The sequence below is a fragment of the Petaurus breviceps genome, unplaced genomic scaffold (genome assembly GCF_028583685.1).
Source record: "Petaurus breviceps papuanus isolate PSGF00001 unplaced genomic scaffold, PetGlider_PUasm1.0 178, whole genome shotgun sequence".
Taxonomy (NCBI): domain Eukaryota; kingdom Metazoa; phylum Chordata; class Mammalia; order Diprotodontia; family Petauridae; genus Petaurus; species Petaurus breviceps.
The window spans coordinates 30,965,491-30,977,271 of NW_027185777.1; positions in this window are offsets into that span (position 1 = coordinate 30,965,491).

The window sequence follows — 11,781 nt, forward strand, 5'->3', positions numbered from 1 at the left end:
TCCCATAAACAACAGCAGCAACGACAACAACAAAAGTCTGCAAAAATGAAATTGTGAGAACTAAATTATTTATGTGATTTCATTTGTTGGATGTATTTTGTGCCATCGAGCCTAGCTTCTTTCTAATGGCATAAGACTATTAGGGACTGTAATAATCTTCAGGGGATGGGAGATTTATCAACTCTTGCAGAATGGGATGGGAGCCAAGGCAAGAGATTAAGGGATACTAGTTAAATTAATCAGGCTTCTCTCTGTGTATGGGCCAAGAGAAGGTACTGAGTTGTTATTCATACATTTTACACGGTAGGAACACAATTTGACCGCAACCATATGTTGAATTTAATATTACATGTTGGTCCTTTCCAAAAACAACCCCATAAAAATGTCAATACTTTTTTCCAAATAATGGCTCTCTCCACTAAAAAGGGAGTTTACATACAACAAAGTGAAGGAGTGCTGAGATTCACTAGCTCACTGGGAGACATTACATTTTAATCCTGCTATAGAAGCCAGGCTGGCTGATCCACAAACGAAGGAAGAGACTGATGGAGGAGACATCACTAAAGAGATTCTCATCCATCATTTTTTGACCATAAAAGGAACTGGCATCTGTTCCCTGGTGGAATGTGAATGGGCCACAGTCACTGGCCTTGAAATATGAGATTTTCCTTTCCACTTGAGGCAATGCTGAAGTTTTTCTGGAAGAGATAGAAGCCATCATTCCTGCCCTAACACAAAATGAAAGCATCATTATGGGAGCAATTTTGAAAATGTATTAACTTCATAAAACGTTACATTTTCCACACTGTGAGAATGGCTACACAATCAGAGCATCAAAGCCCAGAAAACTGCCTATTAAGGCCACTACCCTCTATGCTTGTTTGGGTCATACTAATAGAGAATAAGGTATTTGGCCCCATAGCATATTTATCATGAATGAGTATAGAAAACAAACACAGTATATTATGTGCCATAGGAAACATGGGCCAGAAGCTGTAGTTGCCGGTAAATTCAGGTTTATTCCTCAGTGTGGTTGTTGTGCAATTATCGCTGTGAACACGGTAGCAATTTCTACATGGATGCTTTTCAGTTAAGGTCCTCCAAAGGACCATATTAAGGCCCGATGTCTTATTGCATCAGTGACAATGCTAGAGCATATATATTTGCTTATCTTTCACTTTTCAGAATGAATCAGCAGCTCCAAACTCTGAAAAGAAGTGTAATAGCTAAAAATAGACAAGCTGCTTCTAGAAACTACAATGAACAAAAGCCTCCCAATTTCCTATTGAAATCAGAGGAAAGGAGGAGAATTCAAAGATATCCTAATTTGTGCCTTAAAGGACAACAGACTTGGAATTCTTTTGGACCATAAAACGGAATATCAGGAACTCTTCAAAAGTATGCCTGCTTTCCTGTTTACTCAGAACTCAATCAAAAGAATTCCAATTGTTCTGAGTCTTGGTAACAGAGTGGAGCAGTGGTTTTTCCACTTTTTGGTGTCTTGCCCCCCTTTTGCAGTCTGATAAAGGCTATGCACTCCTCAGAATCATGTTTTTAAATGCATAAAATACACAGGATGACAGAGAAATTTCATTATATTGAAATAGTATCAAAAACTTTCTAAGCTTCTAGACCCAAGTTAAGAATCCATGCTTACATAATAAATATTATATAATAGATATATTATATTTCTGTAATATAACATAAAACATTATCTAATTATAGATACTATTATACGATATTTTATGATAATGTAATATCTATTATAATAAATAATATGTAATATATATATTATAGTGTTATATAAGTGTAATATGCTATCATATTACATTGCATAATGTTACATCTTATATAGAGTATACTAAGACTAAAAGCCTTAGTAAAGATTAAAGCTACATTGAAACTTTTGGGACAGCCTATATACATGAGAGGAAGCATGGCATATATATATTTCTAGGAGCCAAGATCGCAGCATGGAAGCAAGTAAACTCTGTGTGCTCCCCCCATAACCACCTCAAATACTTATAAAAAATTACTCCAAACAAACTTTAGGGCTACAGAACCCAAAAAGTGATAAAGAGAAACAAATCTCCCACTGAAGGCAGCCTGGCAGACCAGCAGGAACACTGGGACAGCACAGAGTGCCCCAACCAGGCTTGGCTGGAGGGGCTTCAGGAGAGTAGATCTCCAGCAGCTGTGGTGGTTGCCAGAATTATGAACCCATAAATGCCAAAAATAAAGTGAGAGGTTAGTGTGGACTTTATGGGAACAGGGGGTCTGGAAACGTGGTCCAGCCTCTGCCCCTGGATGGAGAATCAGCTGAGGTGTGCACTGCAGCCCATGTGGCTTCTCCTGGCCTGCAGATTGTAGGGGGACCAAGCAACCAGTCTGAGGGGTAATCACACTTGCTTTAAACTACATGGATCTGGATTGCTGTCTAGGGTTGAAGTCCTAGGGTGCGTGACCAGGTGCCAGAGCCTGTGGAGGCTTCAGAGAAGGCAGCCAACTAATAGATCCGGCATCTGAGAAAACCCTAGCAGTTTGGGACAAAGCTCTCCTCTCTGGATGCAGAGTTCTAGAGTGGCAAAAAGCTCAAGAGTAAAATAATTGAGTGGCAACATGAGCAAGCAAAGGAAGCAAAGCAAGCACAGCAACCTGACTCTAGATTCCTTTTGGGGGACAAAAAGGATCAAAGCATGGAGCAGGAGGAAGACAAGCAAGTCAGAACTCTGGCACCAAAAGTTTCCAAGAAAAATAGGAACTGTTTACCAGCCATAGAGGAGCTTAAGAAGGGTTTTGAAAACCAAATAAGAGAAGTAGAGGAAAAATTGGGGAGAAAAATGAGAATGATGCAAGAAAATCATGAAAAGAGAGTCAAAAACCTGACTGAAGAAAATAACACCTTAAAAAATAGACTAACTCAAATGGCAAAAGAGACTCAAAAAGCCAATGAGGAGAAGAATGTCTTAAAGAGTCAAATTTGCCAGATGGAGAAAGAATCTCAAAAGCTCACTGAAGAGAAATATTCCTTCAGAATTAGATTGGAGCAAATGGAAGCTAGTGGCTTTATGAGAAATCAGGATACTATTAAACAGATCCAAACAAATGAAAAAATAGAAGGCAATGTGAAATATCTCATTGGAAAAACCACAGACTTGGAAAATAGATCCAGGAGAGATAATTTAAAAATTATTGGACAACCTGAAAGCCATGATCAAAAAAAGAACCTAGAAATCATCCTTCAAGGAATTCTTGGGCAGCAAGGGGGCACAGTGAATAGAGCACTAGCCCTGGAGTCAGGAGGACCTGAGTTCAAATCCAGCCTCAGACACATAACACAAAAATAACTAACCGTGTGACCTTAGGCAAGTCATTTAACCCCTACTGCCCTACCTTCCCCCTCCAAAAAAAAAAAGAAATTCTCAAGTAAAATTGACCTGATGTTTTAGAACCAGAGGGCAAAATAGAGGTTGAAAGAATCTGGTGATTACCTCTTGAAAAAGATCCCAAAAAGAAATCTCCAAGGAATGTTATAGCCAGGTTCTGGAGTTCTCAGATCAAGAAGAAAATTTTACAAGCATCCAAGAAGAAACAATTTGAATATTGTGGAAACACAATCAGCATAACACTGGATCTGGCAGCTTCTACATTGAGGGATCAAAGGGCCTGGAATATGATATTGTGGAGGTCAAAGGAGCTGGGATTAAAACCACGAATCACCTACCCAGAAAAACTGAGTATCATGTTTCAAGGGAAAATATGGTCATTCAATGAAATAGAGGACTTTCAAGCATTCCTGATAAAAGAAACAGAGTTGAATAGAAAATTTGACATTCAGATACAAAAAGCAAGAGAAGCATGAGAAGGTAAACAGGGAAAAGAAATCATAAGGAACTTATCAAAGTTGAACAATTTACATTCCTACATGGAAAAACAATAATTGAAACTTGTGAAACGTTCTTCAGTATGAGAATAGTTGAAGGGACTATAAATGTGTGTGTCTGTATGTGTATATGTATACATACATGTATTTGTTTATATAAGAGGGTATTTGGGAGTGTGAATACATATGTGAGTGTGTGTATATATGTGTACAGGTATACATAGAGAGAGGGCACAGGAGCAATTGAATAGGAAGGGATGATGCTTAAAAGGTGAAATTAAGAGGTGAAAGAGGAATATAATGAGAGGAGATAGGGAGAGACAGAATGGGGTAAATTATCTCATGTAGAAGAGGAAAGGGAAAACTATTACAATGGAGGGGAAGAACAGGAAGGCAAAAGAGAATGGGTCAATCTTACTCTCATTGAATTTGGCTTAGGGAGGGAATAACATACACATTAAATAGGGTATCTTGCCCTACAGGAAAGTACGGGGGAATGGGATGAGATGGGGGATGATGGAAGGGAGGGCAGTTTGGGGGTGGGGAGAGAAGTTAGAAGCACACACATTTGAAAAGGAACAGAGACAAAGCAGAGAATCGAACAAATGTGGGATGGGATAGGATGGAGGGAAATATAGTCAGTCTTTCACAATATATCCCCTGTGGAAATGTTTTGCATAACTACACATGTACAACCTGTATTGAATTGCATATCTTCCCAGTAAGGGTGGGTGATGAGGAAGGAAGGGAAAGAATCTAGAATTCAAATTTTAAAATCAAATGTTTAAAAATTATTATTATTATTATTACATTCAATTGGGAAATAAGATATACAGGCACTAGGGTATGGAGATCCATCTTGCCCTAGTGGAAAGTAGGAGGGGGAATGGGGGAGGATATAGGAAAGAGCAGATTAGGGGAGGGGATATACAGTTGGATTGCTGTTTTGGGGTAGTTGGTAGGGGAAAGACAGGGAGAAAATGTCTAACTCAAAATCTTGTGGAAATGAATGATGTAAATTAAAAATAAACATAAAATTTAATTTAAAAAATAAAATAAAATTAGAAATACTTACTATATCCACCCATTTGAATGTAAGCTTCTTTCAAGTAGGGATCAGTCCTTTATACTTATATGCCCAGTGCCTAGCAGAGTGCCCAACACATAGTAGGTTATTAATAAATGTGACTGAGAGACAGAGAGAAGTATAGTATCATAGACAAGGACTGCCTTGGGATCAAGAAAACCTAAGTTTCATTCTTTCCTCTGACATATACTGACTGTGAAACTTTTTTTTAAATATATTTCCTAATGTGTGATTCTTACCTACATAGGTCCATTAAACTCTTGATAGAACTCCCCAAAATGTTAGAAGTCTTCTTGGGGCAGCTAGGTGGAGCAGTGAATAGAGCACTGGCCCTCAGGAGGACCTGAGTTCAAATTTGGCCTCAGACGCTTAACACAAAACTAGCTGTGTGACCTTGGGCAAGTCATTTAACCCCAATTGCCCCTCCAACAAGAAAAAGAAGAAAAAAATTCACCAAAAAAAAGAAGTCTTCTTGTAGGTCTTTAAGTATTTTGTGGATTCTTGCATAAGATTCAAGCTATCAGTTGCTTATTTCTTACTATCATTACATCACTGACCTATCTTTTCTTGCTGCTTATGTCACAAATTGATGTCTTTTGTGCCATTTCTTGTGTATAAGTCATCATTTGTCATATTTTATAGCCTACTTATGTTCACTATGCATCTCTCCATTTTGCTCTGAATTTTATTTTTTTCCCATTGTGGGGTTCTCTAGTTTATATCTAAATTCTATCAAAAGAAGAATATCATTCTAAAAGTATGTGCTTTGGCAGCTACAAGAAGCTTGAGATTATTAAAAACACTATACATTTTCTCAAATGTGCTTGTTACCCCTCCCCCATTCAACTTTCAGCCTAGTACATTGTTCATCTGTAGTGCCTGTCTAGGGATAGGAATTAACTGAATAGGCTGCATATGCAATTGAATGGCAAAGGTTAGCTAATATGCATCCTTCATCTACTTGGGTTTTTCCCCGAGTGAATTATTAGGCGTGTACATAGATATTATTGAGGGGGTCTTATAGTATTTCCAAGTTTGTGTCAATCAATATAGATTTATTTGTGAACAGAAGCATCTAAAGAATCTCAGAATCTATAAGGAATCCTTATTCCACGTAAACAACAGTGTGATGTGATAGGCAAAATTGTTCATGTAATATTGGATGGCATTAAAAGGGACATGGCACCTAGGAATAATGAAATAATAGACCTGTACCTGTAGCATTTGATAGGACATTATTAATCTGGAAGGTGTTCAGAAGAAGGTAGCCATTGATGGTGAAGAACCTTGAATCTATATTATTTGATAACAAGTAGAATGAAGTAGTTTATGTTTAGACTGGAGAAAAGAAGATTTGAGAGGGATGTAATGGATGTTTTAAGTATTTGAAGAGCTGTTTTGTGGAAAATAGATTATACTTATTCTCTTTAACCCCAGAGGGAGAACATAATGGGGAGAAATTGCAAAGGGGCAGATTCAGGCTTCATGTCAAGAATAACTTCTTAATAATTAGAGTCATCAAAAAGTGGAATGGTCTGTCCCCAAAAGTAATGGGCTTCGCCCTCGCTAGAGGTCTTTGAGCAGAAACTACATGATCACTTATTGGATATTTAATAGTGGGGATTCTTTTTATGGTTTGGGTTAGCCATTATGTACCTTCCATCTCTGAAATTCTGTAATTCTGTGATTCTGGGAACCCATGGCCTACCTGACCTACTTGGGTAAGTATGATGTGAACTAGGAAAGAATAATGTCATGAAAGCTGAAAAAGGAGGGAGTGTCTAGGAAAAAAGAGAAGTCAACACTGTAAAATGCTATAGAGAAGTCAAGGAGGATGAGGAATGAGGAAAGATCATTAAAGCTAGCAACCAAGGGATCACTAGTAATCCTGGATAATCTCTTTGGAATTCCTTTACTAGAAATGCCATCAAAAGCCTATTTACAATGTACGCAAGAAAACCCATCTCATTACTTGGTAGCTGCAGAAGATGACTACTTATAAGAGTACAGGTTTCATTTGCCTGAATATTTTCTGAAATGTTCATTTTTTTAAAAAATCATAAACTGTTTCTGGTAATAGCTAATACTAGGCTAGAAAAATGATGGTGTTGAATGCAAAGTGCTGGAGAAATTAAAACAAATAATTTTAACTTTCCTTCAAATTTTTTATTGCTTCCATTGAATGTAAGCTCCTTATGGGCAGGAACTATTTAACTATTATATTTATATTCACAGTACCTGGGATATAGTAAATGCTTGCGGATTGACTGATTGATCATTAGTCCAGAGACCCTATATGTTTTCTTTGTTTTTGTTCCTGAACTTTCATATTTTGACTTGTGTTCTATCCCATTATGGTGAGCATTTCTTGCTCTTCTTCCCACAGCCACTCATGGAAATGGAAAATATTCTTGGAAATATGGTTTTGTTATTGTTTCTCTCAGAAGTTATATGTGTAGATAGATAACTAGAAGCAGAATTCTATGCCATCTAAAATCCATTTCCCTTTCTAATCCAGTTTTTACTACCACTCTAGTACTTTAAAAAATAAATCAGCTACACAGGGGTAGGAAAAAAAAACATGACTTGAAAGCAATTCCTACGAAAAAGGACCTAGAGAATTTAGTGATCTACCAATAAGAAATGACTCAGAAGTCTTATGTGGCCACCAAAAAAATGTCATGAAATCTTAAGCTGCATTGATGCAAGAAGAGTTACTCACATTTACAAAGCACTTTGATGTTTACAAAGCATATTACATCCATTGTTTCATTCCATCCTGCCAACACTGTGTGATAGGTGCCTAAGGAGATTCCACTGGTCTGTAAGTTCTCTAGTTAGGCCACATCCAGAGTATACCATTTCATCCTAGGCTCTGAATTTTTTTTTTAAAGGCTATTGATAAACTAGAATATTGTTTAGAAAAAAGGCAACTAGGTAAGGGGCCTAGAAACCCTATCATGGGAGGATCAGTTGAAGAAACTAAGAATGTGTAACCTAAAGGAAGATTAAGAAATGTGATCATTGTCTTTATGTATTTGAAGTATTGCCATTTGGAAGCAAGGTGAGACTTCTGCTTAGTTCCAGAGGGCAGAACTAGAACCAGTGAAAAACTTACTTCAGCTCAATGCAAGGGAAAACTTCCTAACCAAGAGAGCTGTCAAAAAATGGGATAGGCTATCTGAGAGGGTAGTGAATTTTCCATCAATAGAAATCACTTAGCTAAGGCTAGATAACCACTCACCAAGGAACATTATAAGCAAGATTGATGATTTGGGTAAAGGTTAAATTGGATAGTTCAAAGGTATGAGAGGCAGGACCAAATAGTAAAAAGAACTTGACTCTTTAATTTTATTTTTTGTACTGAATTTAACAACCATCAACTAATATGACCATTTCTATAAATAAAGCAAGATAGAGAAAGAATATGGCAGTTGCAGCTATGAATCAGTATCACACACAGGTGGTTTCTTCGTCCAAGTACACAACAAATTAAGTATGTTATTTTTTAAGCTAAATAATTTATATATTCTACTGCCCTTCCTTCTATTCCCCTCTGTTCACTTTATCAAATGCTTCAATGACACTATTTTCTTATTTTTCATCTTTTTTTAAAATTTTGGTAACCCTATTGCTAGTCATTCTACCCACCCCAACAACATACCCCCCATGGAAGAAAGAAAAATTGAACCCTTGTATCAAATATACAGTGAAGCAAAACAAATACCAACATTAACCATGACTCAAAATACATCTCATTCTGCATCTTAAGGTCATCCCCTCAGTTTTAGAAAGTAAGTAGTATGTTTCATCAGCAGTCCCTTGGAAATACTATTTGTTCATTGAATCAGAGTTCTTAATTCTTCCTTAGTTGGTTTTTTCTCTATAATGTTATTATTGAATAATTTATTCTCCTGGTTCTGTTCACTTCACTCTACACAAGTTCAAATAAATCTTCCTAGGTTTATCTTGAAACCATTCCTTTTAACATTTTTTTGAAACAATAATATTCTTTTACATTCCTATACGCTAATTTGTTTGGGCATTTTTCAATAATGAGTATACCCTTCTTTCCAGTTTTTTATCACTACAAGAAGAGTTGTTATAATTTTTTTTCATTTTTTCTTGATATTATTCATTTGACTGAAACACTCTCTTCAAATTATTACTCATCCTTTAATTGACAAATTTGACACTCTTTTCTTAGTACTTATCCTTCTCAATTTATCTGCAGCTTTGTGTACTGTTCACCATTATCTTAGATGCTCTAGACTTCATGGGTTTTCATGATATTAGTCTCTCTGGCTCTCCACGTCCTTGAGTGACCACTCCTCAGTCTTTTTTGGTGGTTCATCATCCATATCATGACCCTAACTGTTAGTGTCCCTTCATGTTTTGTCCTATGCATTTTTCTCTTTTTTCTCTCTCCTCTCTTAGCAACTTCACAGGTTTAAATCTTTCTATATAGATGACTCATGAGTCTTTACATCTAGCCCTAGTATGTCCTTCAATCCCATATCACCCATTGCCTCTAGATTATTTCCACCTGGATTCCCAGAGGCATCTTAAACTAAACATTTTTCAAAACTGAACCCACTTTCATTCCCTCAAACTCTCCTCTCTTCCAAACTTCCCAACTTCTATCAAAGGCACCATCATCCTTCCTTTCTCCAAGGTTCATAACCTCAGTGTTACCCTCACTTGCTCATTCTCCCACACCCAACATCAGTTGTCAAATACTGCAATTTGTACCTTTACAACAGCTCTTCCATTTGTCCCTTTTTTTCCCACTCACATACCTGCTGACTTAGGTATGACCTTAATGTAATGTTAATGGGATTTAAGATCTTCTCTGCCCAATAATAGGCCTCACATGGAGCCCATTAAGGGAACCTTGGTTATGGGAAGCTTGTTTTTCAGGAAGGCCCACCCCTTTTGTTACTTTGTAATTAGGCAGTGGGGTCATGAGGGTTGTGATGCCCTCTGACCCTGAAGAAGTATATAAATACTCTGGAGTTAGCATTTTGCTTTGGGGTTCACTCATTGGAAGAGTGTTCTTGTGATTTGACCAAATGAGACTCTGGGTAAGTGTTAAGGAGGCCACTGGCTTTAAAAAATCCAGACTTTGGTGCTTCTCTCTCTGGTAACTATGTATATATTGCCTTGGTCAGATAGTTGGATCTGTCTGTTGATCTGTACTAATTTCTCAGACAGTTAGAAGCCCTGTCTGTTGGGCTTTATTTCTCTGCTAGTATTTTCTCTGTTTTCTTTGTTTGGATTTTCTCTGAAGTTCAAGGTGTTGACTTTTCCCCTGAACTAATGAATGTAATTAAAAAAGATTGTTGACCCCTTGAACAGATATCTTTCAGAGTAAAGAAGAACTAAAAGCCTGTGCTAGCAGCCATCCTAGGTATGCCACTATGGTTGCCACTACACCTTATTACTTCTCACTTAAGTTATTACAATAATCTCCTAATTTTGGCTCCCTACCTCAGGTGTCTTACCACTCTAGTACATCCTACATTCTATTGCTAAATTAATTTTCCTTAAGTACATATCTGACCATTTGACTCCCATACTCAAAAACTCCAGTAGTTTCTTATTGTTTCTAGTTTCAAAAAACTCCTATGTTTAATTTTTAAAGCCTTAGACAATCCAACCCTATCTTTCCAGCCTCATTGGAAATTATTCCCCCTCCCCACACTCTGCTATCCAGTCAAACTGGCCCTCTCTCTGTTCCTCTCTCTGTCTCTTGCCTGTTTGTCATTGCACAGTCCATCCCACAAGCCCAGAAGGCATTCCCTCTTTACTTCCACCTAACAGAGTTCTCGTTTTAATATGTTGTTCAAGAACCATCTTTTACATGAAGTCTTTCCTCATTCTTGCAACTGCTGGTGACCTCCCTCCCCATTTTGTATCTATAATAATATGTATTTTGTACATATTAGAATTTATTCACTTTATATTTTATGATGTACAAGTTTATATACATATTTCTTATATCCACAATTAGAAAGTAAATCCCTGGGGTGGCCAGGTAGCACAGTGAGTAAGAGCACCAACAGAGTTGGGATGACTTGGGATCGAATTCGGGCTCAGAGACTTAGCACCCACCCAGAAACACCTGGCCATGCAACCTTGAGCATGTTATTTAACCCCAATTGCTTAAAAAGAAAAAAAAAGGAAAAATATAAAACAAAATTTAAAATAAGAAAGTAAATCCCTTGTGAGTAGAGAGTGTTTCACTCTTTATGTTTTGTGACTTTCAGCATCTAGTACAGTGGTTGGCACATGGTAAATGCTTAATTGATACTTGTTGATTGATTGATTTAGTGGTTTGATTGGTATGGCACAAAATAAATAAAGTAAAATTTTATTATAATGGCATGGTCCAAACTCTAACAGTTATACAAGTCTGTCTTTAGCATCATTATTTTTAAATCCTTCAAAAATTCCATTTCAATTGCTGGAAAGCAAGTAAAGGAGTGAGATTTGTTTTAGAACTTTCAAAAGTTTACTTCTAGCCTATTCATTTTATGCCTTATTTTCTTTGGAAATAAATAGCCCTGTGTGCAGCCAAATACCTTTTATTGAATAGCTGAGTGTGAAAATACACCCTTTAACTTTTTAAATTAAGAACTAACTCCAAAAATAATGGAGGAAGTAAAAGTTTTTAAGGATAGATAGATACAAAACAGATAACTACATACATATATATACATACACAAATACAGATACATATGCACATGTACATACATAATCTCCTGAACAAGTTCCTGTGGAAGGTCTATTCTTTTTTTTTTTTTTTTTT